Source organism: Lagopus leucura, unplaced genomic scaffold, assembly GCF_019238085.1.
Source record: "Lagopus leucura isolate 7727_CA_CO unplaced genomic scaffold, USGS_WTPT01 Super-Scaffold_100002, whole genome shotgun sequence".
Lineage (NCBI taxonomy): Eukaryota > Metazoa > Chordata > Aves > Galliformes > Phasianidae > Lagopus > Lagopus leucura.
In genome coordinates, this window is record NW_024962263.1 from 49,753,075 (window position 1) to 49,769,774 (window position 16,700).

The following is a 16,700-nucleotide window of genomic DNA, read 5'->3' on the forward strand; positions in this document are numbered from 1 at the left end:
TATGTACCTGTCATTAAGCCATTTGTGGGCTCAGCTGACAGCAACATGTGCACACCAGCTATTGCAGAAAGCCCTCAGAGAGATAAGGCTACATTTCCCTGTCTCCACCAGATGCAGGGCCAGGATGTCTGAGAAAAAACAGCAGTTCCTTCAGATTCCCCACCTAAACACATGGTGTGCAATCCCTGGGTGAGTTTGCTCTTGCTGGCATCAGGAGAATGACTTAAAGTAGTAAACATGGGGCAGGCTACCGACTGCTGCCTAATTTTCAGTGCTGGACTGTTTTTTCACTGAGAACCTGGGCTTGGGATGGACTTCCTGCCTCCGTGTATGCTATGGGCAGGTGTGTAAGCAAGCCATTTAATGGAGTTGCGTATAGAAACTCGCTCTTTTAAGAGAGATTAGTACAATCAGCACCGTTAATCACAAATGTCCCCCTGGAAAGAACAGATGCTACTAGAGAAATATCAGGTCTTTCAGATTTTATGATGATTCATAGAGTTCTGAGAACACGTGAGATGACTGATGTTAACATTTGGTGTATAAGAAGCAGATATATCGCTGCAGCTGCCCTTCGAGAGCATAACTCAAGGAAAGAGGCTGTGCTGCCTTTGAGGTGATCAACAGAATCACAGATGGCTGAGGTGGGCACCTCTGGGTGGGCATCTGGACCACCATCTAGTTCAGTCCCTGTAGAAGTAGGGACACCCAAAGAAGGGTGCCCAGGTCCATGTCCAGGCAGGAGAATGGGCTCCCCTGGCTTGCAGTGATGCAACTAATAATAACAGCATCAAACAAAGCAAAAGGAAGCTTTTACCTTAAGCATCCTGACTTAGGAGTTTTTTTTGTTTTTCCCGAGTGCTTAAATATAAATGAGTGTTCTCTTTATGAAGTTTGAGACTGCCATTGGGTTGCTGTTCTGAATATTTTGTTTGTTCATTTTTGAAAGAAAAACATCTCGGTAGCTGGGCTGAGTCCAGTGAGGCCAGGACGAAGTTTAACAAGACTAGCTGGGTCCTGAACTTTGGCCACAAAAACCCCAAGCAATTCTACAGGCTTGGGGCAGAGTGGCTGGAAGACTGTGTGGGAGAAGTGGACCTGAGGGTGCTGGCTGTTGAACATGAGCCAGAAGCATGCCCAGGTAGCCAAGAAGGCTGCAACTTGAGTACTGTGTTTGGTCTTGGGCCCTTCACTACAATAAAGACATTGAGGCCCTGGAGCACATTCAGAGAAGAGCAGTGATGCTTTGAGGGGTCTGGAACACAAGCCTTATGAGAAACAGCTGAGGGAACTGAAATTCTTCAGTCTGGAGAAAAGAAAGCTCAGGAGAGATCTTATTGCTCTCTATGAAAACATGAAAGTAGGGTGTGTCAAGGTGGGTATCAGTTTCTTCTCCCTCGTAACAGTAATAGAACTAGAGAGAATGGCCTCAAAGTTGTTCCAGGTTAGATGTAAGGACAAATTTCTTCTCTGAAAGAGTGGTCGGATGCTGGAATGGGCTGCCAAGGAAGGTGGTAGAGTCACCATTCTGGAGGTGTTCAAGAAACATTTAGATGTTGTAGTGAGGGACATGGTTTAGTGTGAAAATATTGGTGGTAGTTAGATGGTTGTACTACATGATCTTGGAGGTCTTTTCCAGTGTTGGTGATACACTTCTGTGAAAAGAAAAATCCTTGCTCATAATGTTGTTGTAGCAGTTGATAAATTGTTGACCTTGATGGAGTAATGAGTTCACCACCAGCACTGCAACATACCCCAGTTCCTGCGAACCCCACCAAACCACTTCTGTCTGAAGATCTGTGTGCATTGTGACCCCTTTCTCACATTCAGGCAGGTGGACGGTGTGCACATGCCCATTAGTGCGGCTTCTTATGCATTTTGAACTGTTCAGTGGAACAAACTTAAATAAGATTTTGGGTTTCTTTAATTTTGCAGCAAGATAATCCTGCTATTGCTTAACAGGTGAGCATTCTAGGTGTAATGTAGCCATGTTCTTTCATGAGGAAGGGTATGGGCCTTATCAGGACTCACTTTCCATGTATGGTGAACGTTTGAAAGAGAAAGATGCATTTGCAATGACTGCTTCCTTATTGAAAGTAAAACCTGCAGTCTCTTGCCCCCTGCAGTTTTTAGTGAATATTGTACATAAATGATTTATTTCTTTCTTTGGAAAGGCTTTGCTCTGCACAGCAGCTGTCATCTTGGGATTTTTCCCTCCCCCTCTTGCAGAAACATCACTCGAAGCCATTTGGCTCAATGTGAGCACAACTCCAAGTTGGCTGTGTTAATTTCACTAAGCTTCATGCACTCCTTAACATTCCCTTTCATCTGGTGAGAATGTTGGTTAATACTCACCATTTGTGGTTAAGGTCATACTTACAGGACTATCACAGGATAATGTGCAGATGAAAGTGCACTTCAGAAATACTGCTCTGCTGTTTGCCCATGACATTCACCTCTTAACAGAGCAGCAGCAGCAAAAAACCCCACAATATTTTCACTTAATAATAATAATAAAAGAGATTTTTTTAATCACTTCTTAGTTTAAATCAAGAAAAGTCATGCTAACTATTCCCTCCTAACGTATCCTCTCTCCATTTACTGAGGCAGGGAGATCTCCCCTTGCCAAAGAGGCAAGATGTCAACTGAAAGTTGAGGCACTATGTAGGTTAAAACGGACAAAAAGGAGTTGACCTACAAAAAGTCAATAACTCAGTGGGATGGCAGGGTTCTCTTGTTAGCTGTCCTTCCTCAGGGGAAAAAAAAAAAACAACTGTGTCACACAGAGTAGTAATATTTAGGAATGCTGTGAATTGTGATTCCTATTTTTTTTTTTCAAACAAAGTTCAAAGTAATATTCTGAAATAAGGCCACTAGGTGAGTTCCTGTATAAAGGCCAAGAAAATACAGTTGCTGTCATGAGATAAAAGACAAAACTAATGTGAGTAACAGGACAGAGAAACTTCAGAAGTAGATGATGTATCAAAGAGCAGAATAACAGAGGTTGATAAGGAAGAAGATTAAAGTAGAATAGGAAAAGTAATCAGAGGAGGTCTTGAGTGAGAGCTGTTGGAGGATGAACTATAGAGAGGAGAAAGACTTTGAGCCATTAAATGCACCTCGAAGTGTAGTCATGCCTTTACTGATGGTCAAAATCACACCCACTGAAGTGAGTACAAAGATTTCAACTGATGCAGAACTGAGCCTACAAAGACCCAGCATCATTGCTGGACATGGCATGTGTCACCTGCTGATGCTCTGCTGGTAACAAAGAGGAGCTGGAGAACTGCTACCAAAACAAAATACATGTAGCTCAGCCCCGCATGGCTTCTGGGAATTCTTCTTTTTAGGAATGCTGTTAACCAGAGGACCTGGAATCAGTCACAGGGTGCTTGGACTCCTGGGGAGATGAGAAAGTATATGGGGTGCTCATTGCAAGCTTTGGTGTGTAATCATAAGTTGGTGTCCTGTGAACGCGTGTTCAAATGAATGTGAAGAGAGTAGGCTTATCAGCAATCAAAGTGAAAGGTGATATGCCTGCATTAACATTGGGATTATGATCACTAACATCCTTTGTTTGGTCTCCATAAACATTCAGCAAGCATCAATGAATGTCAATGGATGCGAATTTTTCCACATGGAGGTACTCAGTTAAACAATTTCCTTTCATCTGCACTTCCATGTCGGACACCATTCTGTCAGACTCCCCTCTGCTGCCATCCATCACACAGCAATAACTTGTAGCAGAATATTCTTAGGGAAGTTCAACCTCTACTGCCATACTGCCAACATTTGCTTCTGTCTTCGTAGGCCAACATAATAAAATAGGAGGCATTACTTTTGGAGCAGACTTTGCATGTATATAATTATTTGGCAATACAGTTCTATGACTTTTGAAGGCCACAGTAAAGGATAAGGGCTGGGACAGGGGAGCACATTTGTAAGATAAGTTTTCAAGCATGCAGTGGCAAGAATTGCAAATGGAGCCAAGAACTCAAAGAAAAAAGAAGCTTCTCATATGAGAAGATCACTTGTTTACAGGTTTATTAGTTTTTTTCTGCCTGTTAAACCTAACAGTATAGGTACAATAACCATTACAGAATGGCCTTTCTGCTATGCTGGAAGGTGGATGGCTGCAAGGATGAGAGTGAACATTAGTTCAGTCCTCTCAAAAAAAAAAATAAATAAATAAAAAAAGAGAGACTTAGACCCTTGCCCATTCAGGGGCAATGTTAGAAGGATGGTCAAGTTCCAGAATACTGAGCTGTACAAGAAAAAAAGAACAAAACAAATATGTCTAAAGGGATGAGATTGTCTACAAACAATGGACAAATGCATGGGTCAGCTGGAACCTCGTAGGCCTGCTGAACAGCAAATGATTGTTTTTCCTGCATGTGAACAGGCAGATGAAGTCTGACCTGTTCCACCGCTGCTGTTAAGAGAGACACAAATGAGAGCGCTTGTGCAGAATAACATTTATGTGACAATTCCAGCAAATTTATGAGGATGGTATAATTTGCAAATCACACTTGGATTATGTCACTTGTTTGCATAGCAATCCCGCTTTTCTTCTCCTGCATTGCAAAACTTCAGATGTTACAACTATAAGCAAATATTGAATATTTGGTAACTGCTAGCCTTTCTAAAGACATCATTTAACCAAGGGACCATGAAGTATTTATTAATGGTAAGAACATTAGTGAATGTGTGTGTGAAAGATATGCTGAAAAAGTGGAAAGCACCAAGAAATATTTTTAGAACAAAAACTAGGCATTGGTTTCAAAGTCTTCAAGAAGAGTATGTAAGCCGTAGATAATGGTCAGGGTTGAGGTTTGCTTTCCACTAGAAAATGAAGGGGAACCAGGGAGTGGAGTGGGGTTGTAAGGATTTATTTCTCCTTATAAGGATGATGACTGCCCAAAGAGGGTAAGTGAGAATGTGGGGAATGAGCACGCTGCTGGTCTCACTGGTGAGGTGGAAGGACCTCCACAGAACTCAAGAAAGTAGGCGGTACCTGATAAATAATTGTATATTCTTGATTGTAGAAGAATTGTTCTTCCTTTTTTGTTTGTTTGTTTGTTTGTTTGTTTTTTTCATAGAATCATAGAGTAATAGAATTGTTTGGGTTGGAATGGACCTTTAAGATCTTCAATTTCCAGCCCCTTTCCTATAAGCTGGGACACCTCCCTCTACTCCAGGTTGATCAAAGTCACATCCAGCCTGGCCTTGAATGCTTACAGGGAAGGGACATTCACAACCTTGAAGGGGCAACCTGTTCCAGTGTCTCACCACCCTCACAGTAAGGAATTTCTTCCTAATATCTGGTCTATCTTCCCTCTTCCAGTTTGAAACCATTTCCCCTTGTCCTGTTGCTACATACCTTTATAAAATATCCCTCCCCAGCTTTCCAGTAGGCCTCCTTCAGGTACTGGAAGGCTGCTATAAGGTCCCCATGGAACCTTCTCTTATCCAGACTGAAGAGCCAAGCTCTCTCAGCCTGTCCTCACAGGGGAAGCGCTCCAGCTCTCTAATCATCTTCATGGCCCTCCTCTGGGTCTGCTCCAACAGCTCGATGTCCTTCTTGTTTTGTGGGTCCCAGAACTGGATGCAGTACTCCAGGTGGGTGTGTTTTGATTTTGCAGCACCACTGAGTGCAATATGGGGTTGCTTTCAGCCTCAAAAAAAGAAAGCAAACTGTTGCAAGGAAGAAACATTGTCGTCTCGATCAGCACTGGACAGTTCCTTCTTGAATCACTCCATTTCCTGCTTTACTGGGGACATGATGCAAGTGGTGATTTGATGACCAATTTCTGCTCTCTTCAGCCTTCCTTTCACTCTCTCTCCTCGTCAGTTACACTGTCACCTGTTTTATGCCCTGTGTTGTCCCTGTCTCATGTCTCAACCATGAAATCTCATTTTCTTCAATACAGCAAGAAGGGATTGAAAAAGCAAGGTGTTTGAAGAAGTAAAATACAAGCTAGATTGAAAAGATTCAATTGAAGAACATATTGATTAAGTGTAGTTGTCATTCAATGAAATTACTTGTACAATCCCATAATTAATTCCTTTTACTTTCAGTTACATCAATTAGCATGTAAAACAGATAAAGGGAAGAGGAAATGGTTGGTATTTTGCCTTCAGCAACCGGCAGTGCAGTATGTTAAGCCGTCAAACGGTGTATGTGCTGCAGACCATTTCTCCCTTTGGAAAAAAAAAAGTGCCTGCCATTAAGGGGCTAGCAAAGAAAAATGAGCCAGAAGTTTCAGGTAGGGGGCAGTACTTCAAATGTACATTTTATGCTGCTAAAGTGATCCACAGTGCTGTGACCAAAATCCCATTAAATGGAACACTTTCTATTTAAATCTTTCTATGACATGTTTCTGGTATTACAGTACGGAGAGTCACATAACTGTCAGGCTAAGAGACTGCTCTTCATTTCTTCCTTGAGTAGCTCTGCAGACTCCGACTGTCACATCCAGTCCAGGATGTCAGGCTAAGTACTACACTTCTGGGCTCAGCACCTTCCCTTGGACTGCTTCAGCTTGCGCAGCTCACCCAGTGAGGAATTAGTGAGGTGAGGAAAACCAAGACCTCTCACAGGAAGCTGCCACACTGTTGTCCTTTCCAATCAGCACTTCTATACATCCCTTATGGGATGTACTCCAGCATGGTGTTGCTGCCCTTCTCCTTGGGCATGTCAACCTGGCCAGAGGTGAGAGAGCAGGAATAACTCAGAGGATGAGCTGTTGGCTGCTGCTCTTGCAGTGCCCCTCTGGGTGTCTGAGGCATGCTGTGGTTTCTGATGTGCACAGACAATAATTTCTCTCCATGCAGGGTAGCAGACTGCAGTGAGTTACAATTAAAGTCAATGTTCACCCGCTATCACCATCCGACATTATCTGAAATGCCACAATTTTAGCTTTCTTTCTAGGGCTGATCTCAGCGTCTTGGATACACTTAATGCTGATTCACATTAAATGCTTGCTGTTAAATGCTTTTAATAGTCCCAAGTGCTGTGTGCGCTGAATGGAGAGTGCAGGACTTAGTTCAGAGGAACACAGAAACAGATGTTTAACTAAATCTTAAAAAACTGTCATCTTGAGCTCCCGGGTTATTGACAATGCTGAAAACAAAAAAGAATAAATTCAAAATGATAATGTCTGTGAGTCTTACTTTGTACACTGAGATGCCAAAATAATTTTTTACTTTCTGAATAGGAACAGCCACTTTTTTTCCTAATTCAAGTGCTTCCATGTAATCTGCACTTCCATAATATATATCTATAGCATTATTATCCTATTAACCTAGTTTATAAAATATGTAGAAAACTCATTATATGTGGGATTCCTCCTAGAAAGAGCTTATCTGAACAGCAGTAGCCAGTAGCCCAACCAGAGCTCTTGTTTTAATCAGAAGAATTTGACATTGGTGTGATTTCTTTAGTTTCTCATGTCTTGCAGTTAGATACTGAACTTTTGCTGTGGCTTGGCTGCCCTAACCTTGGTTTTCCTGCTTCATCTCAGAATATGAGCAATACTTAGGAAAGAAGTACCTTGGAGGTAATCATTCAGTGTCTAGATTAAGTGGTCTGAATCCCTGAATGGGCATAACCATTGCTGGCTGTCCTCCTGAAGGGTCTCAGATAGGATGCCAAGACCCAAAGCATGTGCTGGATTCTTGGAAGGCAGTTGATTTTCCACATTGGTCCTTAAGCACATTGACTGGGTTAAGGAATTAATGTTCAGCTGTTCTATATGTATATGTTACTCTAGTATCCTTCCTAGTGGTTGCTCTATGAGAGTTAAATCCAACTAAGCCCTCCCCAGACCCGTGAACCAAAATAAGATCAAATAAATGAGTCATTGTCCCTGGAGGTGTTCAAGAAACATGCAGATGTCATACTAAGGGACATGGTTTAGTGGGGAAATACTGGTGGTAGGTGGATGGCTGGACTGGATGATCTCGGAGGTAATTTCCAACCTTGGTGATTCTATGATTCTAGAAGATTATGAGAAATAATGTATTGAAAGGGAAGAGTATGTTAACATGTGGTAACTGTCAGGTAACTGATCCTGTACTTTGTTACAAATATTTTTAAATGATTTTCCTGGCTAATACTACTATTTATCAGAGTTCCCTTTGTTTCAGTAGGGGCTTGTTACCTCTTGCTGCCTCCAGCCTGTCTGCTCAGTCCTGCAGCACAGCCATTATGCTGAATTTATGACACAACAGTAATTACTGTGCCAAACTCAACCAGATGCTGTTTAAAAAAAAAGAAAGAAGAAGAAAAAATACTCAAGCCTGAGAAACAAAAGTGCTGGATTGTGCCTAACAATGCAGAATAAGATGGCAGAGGAAGGAAAGCTTTATTCAGGCTGTAGCATTGGTTGAGCTGGCATGGGCATTCAGGCTAATGGCAGTGTAAACAGAACATTGATCAACATCTCCTCCAAGTCTGCCGCCTTGTGAAAGCCCTTCTTTAGCGCACTGAGCTGTGCAGCATCAGGCACACCATGAGCCTGGCGCTCCCTCAGAGAGAACAAAGCTGGTCTCCTGCTGATGCTTAATGCTGGAACTTTTATTAGCAGCAAGTGACAGCAGTTTAGCCTCCCTTCCTTTTTTTAGATGATTACATTCTTAAGCCGATTGACTGTGTTGACTAAAGGCAGCTGTTGATCCATACTCTTTCCTCTTGCACACACAGTGGCACATAAAGAAAAGAAACGCCAGATTTTGTGTGCTTGGGATAAGCTTCAGATTTGGATTGCCTGAGCAGAGGTAAAAAATTGGTTGATTTTTCACAGGAGGCACGGGCCTGGCAGAGCAGGGGACTGTGAGCTGGGCCTCCTGGAGGCCCTTTCCTTGCCCATACCTCTAGGAATGGGGACAAGGAGAGCAGCCACCAGATGGATCTGCAAGTCATCGCCTTAATGCAGGGAAAACGCTGTCAAGAAAAGGGAGGATTAGTGAATGAAACACAAGTACAGCACACAGCCTTTATGTAGATCTAACTATGGATGTGTAAATGAAGCTAATTTCTTTTTTTCAGTAGTGACTGTTCATACGAAGATCTATGCCCACGTCCTAGGCCCTCAGAAGTGCTTTGCTCAGAGGACATCTGGTACATTCAAAGTGGCAGCCTATTTTTGGGCTCAGACATGGGGCTGTGACACATCCAGGAATGCACAACCAACGCGTGGGCATGTGGATGATTCACCTCATATTTGCTTGCCCTGAATGTGCAGCAATCCTCTGAGCTTGTGAACCCTACAACTTGAGGTCATGGCACTGGGAGTGTCTCCATAGCCACAAAAGAGCTGAAAACCTGCTCTGCAGTTCAAAAATGGAATCTTCTAGAAGTCCCGCTGTGGGCCACAAAGATGATAAATGGCCTGGAGCATCTTCTGTATGAGGAAAGACTGAGAAAACGGGGTCTGTGCAGCCTGGGAAAAGAAGAATGAGGGGGGATCTGATTAACATTTATAAATATCTAAAGGGAGGTGGGAGGCAAATGGATGAGGCCAGGATCTTCTCAATGCTGCATAGCAACAAGATAAAGAGTAATGGCTTAACTTGAATTTAAGAAGTTCCATAAAAACAAGTGAAAGAACTTCTTTGCAGGAAGGGTGGTGGAGCACTGGATCGGGTTGCCCAGAGAGGTTGTGGAGACAGTCAAGAGCCAGGTGGATGCCTACCTGTGCAATCTGCTCTAGGGTACATGCTTGTGCAGAGAGATAGACTCAACGATCTCTAAAGGTCCTTTCCAGCCCCTGCAATTCTATGATTCTTGGAGAGGAGCTCCCTTTTAAGCACCTTGTGTGTGTGACTAGGCAAGCATGTGACTTTACCCAGCAGGAAAGATGACAGTGGAAATGACTTGCAGCTGTAATTACCCAATTAAGCTTTTTTTTTTTTTTTTTTTCCAAGGAAAAGCATGTTTTCTCTGGTGTTAATTAACGGAAAAAGACTTTGCAAGAATCTACTAGACAAATTTTCTAGCCCAGCATCTGCTGGGTGTAATGCATAGCAAATACATCAGGTAAAGATATCATGGGAGTATCAACTAACAAGAAGCATCCTAATACTGTCTTATCTCAGGTGAGAGGTAATTTGGTGATGAAAGTAACATCCAAAAGCAAATGAAAAAGCAAAAAAGCTTTTTTATTTTTTTCTTTTGTCCCCTGCAATCTGGCAGCAGTAAAAAGGGACCCAAATACATAACTTAGATCAGCACTTTCCTTCCTTCAAAATGGTTGTGTATCATCTGCTTAGAAACCTCTCCAGCTAATACAAAAACAATCACTGAGAAAGTGCTATAGGTGAAATCCAACTGAAAGCAGCCAAAGTGTGATCACAGGTTTTAAATGGGTGGTTGCATGGTAAAAAAATATTCTGACATTTTAAATTGGAGTTCTCAAAAATGGCTAAAGCAAAGGCACCTCTCTAGCTGGGAAGCCATGCTATCTGAGTTATGGCTTTGGAAACTACTATAGGAAAATGTCTCTTTTACTATGCTCCTTATTGCTAGGAGAAAGATAACGTAACGAGCAACAAATGGCATCCTTGCTACCCTTTTCTCCTCTCCCTATACCTACACCTAAGCTCCCATTTACATCTGACATAAGATGATTTATGCTGCTGAAGCACTAGCCAGACATACCCCTAGTAAACTGCTGGAAAAGCTGCTTGATTCTGCCTTGTGCAGTGTGAAAATGGATTTATGCACAGTGGAGGGACTTAACAGGGATGACGATTTGATAACTGACATTGCTTCGGTAATTTAATAAGAGGAGAAAACCTAGACCAGATCTCAAAAGCTTGAATAGACACAGATAATAGCTCACTGGTAAACCATATCCTGAGGAATAAAACTGCTGCCAGAGTGCTGTCAAATAGGGAAATTCTATTCAGTAATGAAACAAGACACATCAGTGAAGCAGATGGTTTTCAAGGTAGTAACAGAAATAGGAGTGTTGGTCTGAGTTAGAATGAAATGGTTTTAAGGATCAAAGTCCAATGGAGTTAGCGCTGAGAAATGGAAAGATTCTTTTTTTTTTGTGAATACACTAAGAATTTCCTTGCTTTAGAAATATTTGGGAAAATTCTGCACCTGTTGATGAAGTGGTGTGGTAAAATACGGCATTTGAAGTTAACTCAGCACTGCCTGCACGTTAAGACTTCATGGAAATCTTTTTGCTCCAACAAAAAGATAGGTGATATACAGTGAGAAGGTCTGTAAGGAAAAACAAACCTGATGATGATAACCATACAAAAGGATTTAAAGCTCAGTTCTACACTTGTCTTCACAGCACCTTCAGTTCATTTCTGGCGTCTTCAGGGCTGTTCATGCACTGTTCTCCTTCGATTAAAAAGAAAGTCAAGTTTTCCTATGGCAGTCTGTGTGGAAAGCATCTACTTCTCAGTGCTGACCTATTGCTTTCCAAAACCTTGGGGTAAACCAGCAGCTATGCTTTTCAAGCAGGAATGGTTTCTTTTACACAATTTCTCTGCTCTCTTAACTACAGCAAAATAGAAATGAAATATAGCTTCAAACGAAGCTAAAACTAAAAAAAAAAAAAAAAGGCCTTGAAGGGAGTCCAAGGCACAGAGGTTGAATGTGAAAGACTTGCCTGACACACATTAACCTGAGGCACACCTGCCCCTTTGAAAACACTGTAGTGTCAGATCCACCACCGTTCCTTTCCATCACCCTATTTCTAAGCCACAGAAATTGTGACTGCATGTGTGTCTGCACATACATCAATCACCACTTCAATGAGAGACAAAAATCTCATTTTAAATGGAAGAATCTATTTCATCATTCAGAAAGAGCTGCATCTGTTTATTTTGGTTATCTCTACCAGTAGGTGTCATGATATAGCAACCTGTGAAAATTCAGTGTCTGGTAGATAAAGTGGTTAAGTAAACACTAACAGCTGTGGAATTTTATTTAAATTGCTGCAAGTCAGCAGTTAAAATGGTGGTTAATTTTGTTAGATGCTACCACCTAGACATTACACTCCTTGTTTTGGGTACATTACAGGTTAAAAACTCTGTCACTACCCAAAATATACAATATACCCATTTCCCTTGTTCCAGAAACTGTATCTACTGTTCAATGGGGCACACTAACAGTGTAGTGGGTAAGTAACTGAGGAGTATCATCCTCTGAAGAGTTCCATGATAACCTCTCATTTGAAGAAAGAGATTCAGGATGAATGCCAGACACATTTGCTACATCTGAGAGCAGTCTGCTTAGATGTTCTTGTCACACATCAAAACACTCTTACGTTACAGCCACGTCTGTTTCTGTGATGATCCTTAGTTCATCCTTCCAGCAAAATAAATAAATAAATAAATGAAACCACCTGTCTGGTGTGATAAATTAATTAAAAGTAATGGCAATGTGTCAGATGGCCAATAAAGTGTCTGGGTTAAATCTGTAATGTTGTTGTGCCCCAATGGAGTTGCAGTTATTAATTTATGAACATCATAGCAAGATATGACTGCAAGTGAATGTCACTTTCCAAAATAGGGTAAATAATCAGGAAGGTGGGGAAAAAGTTTTAGCAGATGCACACCTGCATTTACTGAGATAAGCTGCTACAAATTGCAGCACAACTCATGCTTACCTTCTCTTTCAGCACACCAGGCCTGCAGAGCAGCAGGCACAGCTTCCACGTGTGTCCATGTGAGCAGGGGGCAGGAATGCCAGAGAGGATGTTCAGTTTTCAAGCCTTTGCCTGTGCAGACAGATTGAAATTTCAGTGGAATAAAATAGCAATGCTTGATCAGATTGCTGGCTGTTGTAGGTGACTGCAGGACCCCCCCACAGGATGTGATGTGGCAGGACCTCCCAAACTCTACGATTGATGTGTGGCACATGCTTTAGGGGCGTTGACGAGGCACATAAGGTATATAAGCTAGGGCTCATGTGTAATAAATGCCATTTTGCTGTCCATCATATTGGTGTATACGTGCAGTTATTTGGTCCTGACCTGGTTAGGGTTAGTAGCGTAGGAGGCAATGCAACAGCTGGCCTAGTGACTTCTCCTGGTTACATCTCTTGCTACCAATATGAGCACTTGCTAAAATGCTTTCAGTTTCATTTATGTTTGTTGGTTTTGTTTGTTTTTATTTCTACTAGCCCTTAAATGTTGTGGTTAAAAAAAATAAAACAGAGATGTTACATAAACAGAATTGTCACTGTTCAATAGGAGAAGAAAAAAAAGAGGAGCATAACATATTAGAAATGAACATAAATTTCTCTGAAAGTAATGCTTCCTATTTTTGCCCATGGAAACTATAACAGATACAAGGAGCACAATAACACGCAATATATTTTGGGTATTTTAAATTATTTTTGCAGCCCTCAGTTTGAAGCTGCAATGGTGTCTTTCAGGCAGTTGTGTTTGCAACTGAATTTCTAGATTCTTCAAGATTTAGCATAAGAAAACAAATGGAATCTTATTAAGTGGATTCCTCAGAACAGATGGAAGAAAAAAGAGCATGCATTTCTTTCCTTTTAGTTTTCCCCACCTCTACAAACACAGTAATGAATCCAAACATGAGTGTGAGAACAAATATGCCTGAGGTTAAGAAGACATCATGGAAGGACCCAAGTGTCAACCACCAGGAGCCCATGAAAGCATTCCATTCTAGAAAGACTTGACTGAGGCCATTACCTCAAATTCACCAATTGTATTTATTTTGAGAAAAGAGACGGGAACCAGTCTTGGAAATACCTTAAATTCCGTTCCTTGCGATTCAAGTATTTCTCAAACACAGAGAAAAGCAGCTATCCTCATCTGGGTACAGATTTTCAAAACTGATACTGCTTAGCAGCTTGTAGAAACCCAGGTGTATGGTAACTATTGAGTCACATCCTGAATCACTGATTGAGCACCTGGGGAAAAGACCCGCTCAGCCCAGGGAGCACAGGTGAAGGCAATTCTCCTGTGCGATCAGAAGTGGTGGAGCCTGGTTGCACCTCTCCTAGACCTCATTTAAGGGCTGACTGCTAGGGGGGAAGGATCTCAGGTTGGAGATCCTTCCCTTGTGGAGTTTTTCTTGTAAGCCTAGATCTTCAGAGGTAGGTGAGTGTTTTTTTCTTTGTAGCGCTTTTCTGTTGTGCTATTTCCTTTGTCATTATATCTCCTGTAACGCTGTTCCATTGTGTTAAACTTTCTGATTCTTGCACCAGGTCTAGATGTTTGGTGCTAGGCAAGGCTGCGTTTTTATTTGTTTGTAGCGTGCTCTCTATTCCAAAGCAACATCCTCATATAAATTAAAAGTGAAACGTTCACAAAGAATAAATACAGCATACTTGCTTGTCTTAAAAAACAATCGCTTCAATGTACTTCACCACTACTGTTGGTGTTTGTGCTGTTTACCTTTCAACAAGCAAATTCTTTGAGTGCAATTAGATAGTTGTATCAGAAGAGGAACTTGGGGTCTCTGGCTCCCGGTCTAGAAGTTTATCTTAATTTTTCTATTGATGGAAAATTAGTCAATAATTAAAGAACTTCTTACCATCACCTAAGAGTAACTGATAGCAGGGTATTTGTTACTGGGACCCCTAGTTTAGCTGTGATCACTGGAAAAATTGTTGTAATGGGAGAGAGGGTTAGCAGTAAAAATAAGCCCAAGAAAAGCATTAGACTGATACCTTAAGAAGGTGGTCACCTAACAAGTACAGAGGAGGAAGGGGGCAGGAGAAGGCATTTCAGGTCTTTTGTGTCTTCATTTTTAATATTAATGGTAGATCTTGGGCTGCATGAAGTTAGAAGACTATAATTGTAGGAGCAGTTATTGTATATTTGTGGCCACAGAAATCATATAGGACCATCATCTGAACGTTCACAAATCTGTGGTGTCTAGTAGGTTTCACCCTAAAGCACCCTAGAGTTAGCAGATGTTACAAGTGGAGCTCTCCAAGTAGTTTTCCAAAGGTCTTCAGAGTCTAGGGGAGTCCCTGGTAACTGGAAGGCAGAGAGTGTTATCTACAAAAAAAAAAAAAAAAAAAAAAAAAAAATCCGAGAAACTACGGACCTGTTAGGGTTCCCTGTACCTGGAAAAGTTATGGAGCAGATTATCCTGAATGCTACCATGCTTCATCCAGGTAAGTGATGTGATTGTTTTTGTTGAATATTTTCCTGATGTTCTACTGCTTGACGTTATGATTGGAATTCTGCCTAGTTACGGTTATGGTGTTCATAGGGTTTGACATAATTTGAATCAGGTAAACTTATGACTTATGTTGCTGCTTCTCATTTGTATAAGGATTTTTCTGAACCTGTAGATGCTCTCTATTCAACAAGTGCCATCTCTCTTCAAAATCAGGAGTGCCCCACTAGCTATTACTTATAGCCTGGGGACAGGATTTGGAATATTTGAACTGTAGATAATTTATAATAGCTGACTAACAGAAATTCAGTGAACAAAAGAGTGATAAATAGAGTAAACTGTGCCCACACAAAGAGTATTGAGGAGTCACGACTCAAGTAACTTAAGACAAATAGATCTGGATCTGCAGAATTTTGTCAGGGCTTAGCTCTTTCCGGGGCACCTACTGCCTATCTATTTATTTCCTTGTATTATGTAATTCACTCTGTATTACCGTAACAATAACATACTCTTACTGGTGGGGAGTAATAGAAGGCTAATAAAAATCAATAGCCTTCTTGGTGTTCTCATTATTCCTTAAGAAGAAAAAAGAATGCCACATTTCACAGTGACCAAGATGGGCAGATGACCCCTTTTAATCAAAAGTGATTCATTTTCATTTCTCTACATCATAACAATGTACTATCTAGGTAGTACTATCTGGGATATATAGCGTCCCAGTTAATAATCACATTTCACTCTCAATTTCTTGACACTGGAGTTCTCTTTCAAGGCTTAAAAAATCAGTGTGAAATCCCAGTGACAGTGATGTAGGAACTTGTGCCTCTAGAAGATTTTCTAAACTGTTACTGAAACATCCCCAGACAGTCCACAGTACCTCAGCCATAGCATTTCATGGATATTTTCCATAAACTCTTTGGCCCTCAAAATATTTGCAAATCAGTGCATACACAAAAGGTCAGCAGGAAGAGAGATTTTCTGTAGCATAACACAATAATCCTGATAGTATACTGTGATGCATATTGGAGTAATGGATCATGATGTTGCTACAGGATCAAAATGATTTGGTTTAAAGCACTGAACTTTAGTCAATAATTACATGGTAGTTTTTGAATTAAGTATGATTTCAAGACCTACATCAGTGAAATTTTTATAAGGTAGCAAAGTAGTAAAGCAGTTGTCAGGGACAGTAGACAGGTGTATACCTCCTTTGATCCACTTTTCTGAAGTGAAGGGTTGACTCCCACTTTTCATATTTCCCAACTCAGTAGAAAAAAATCTGGATTCTGTTTAACACTCACTTGGATGACTAAAGAGTTTCTTCTCTACTCTTCTGATGTACTTTTCTCCCCCTCCCCTTTCTTTCTCTCCTCCCTTTTCAATTTATCTGTTTTTATAAACTCCCCCTCATCTTTTATGCAATGTTTCTTCCTCCTCCATTAACAATAACAAAAAAGGAGCAAACACGGTTCTGTAGTATAGCACTGATACTAAAAGTTTTCTGAATTGTGGACCTCAGCTGTACACTGGACATTAAAGACATATTAAATCTATAATTTTCTTTTTTTCTTTAT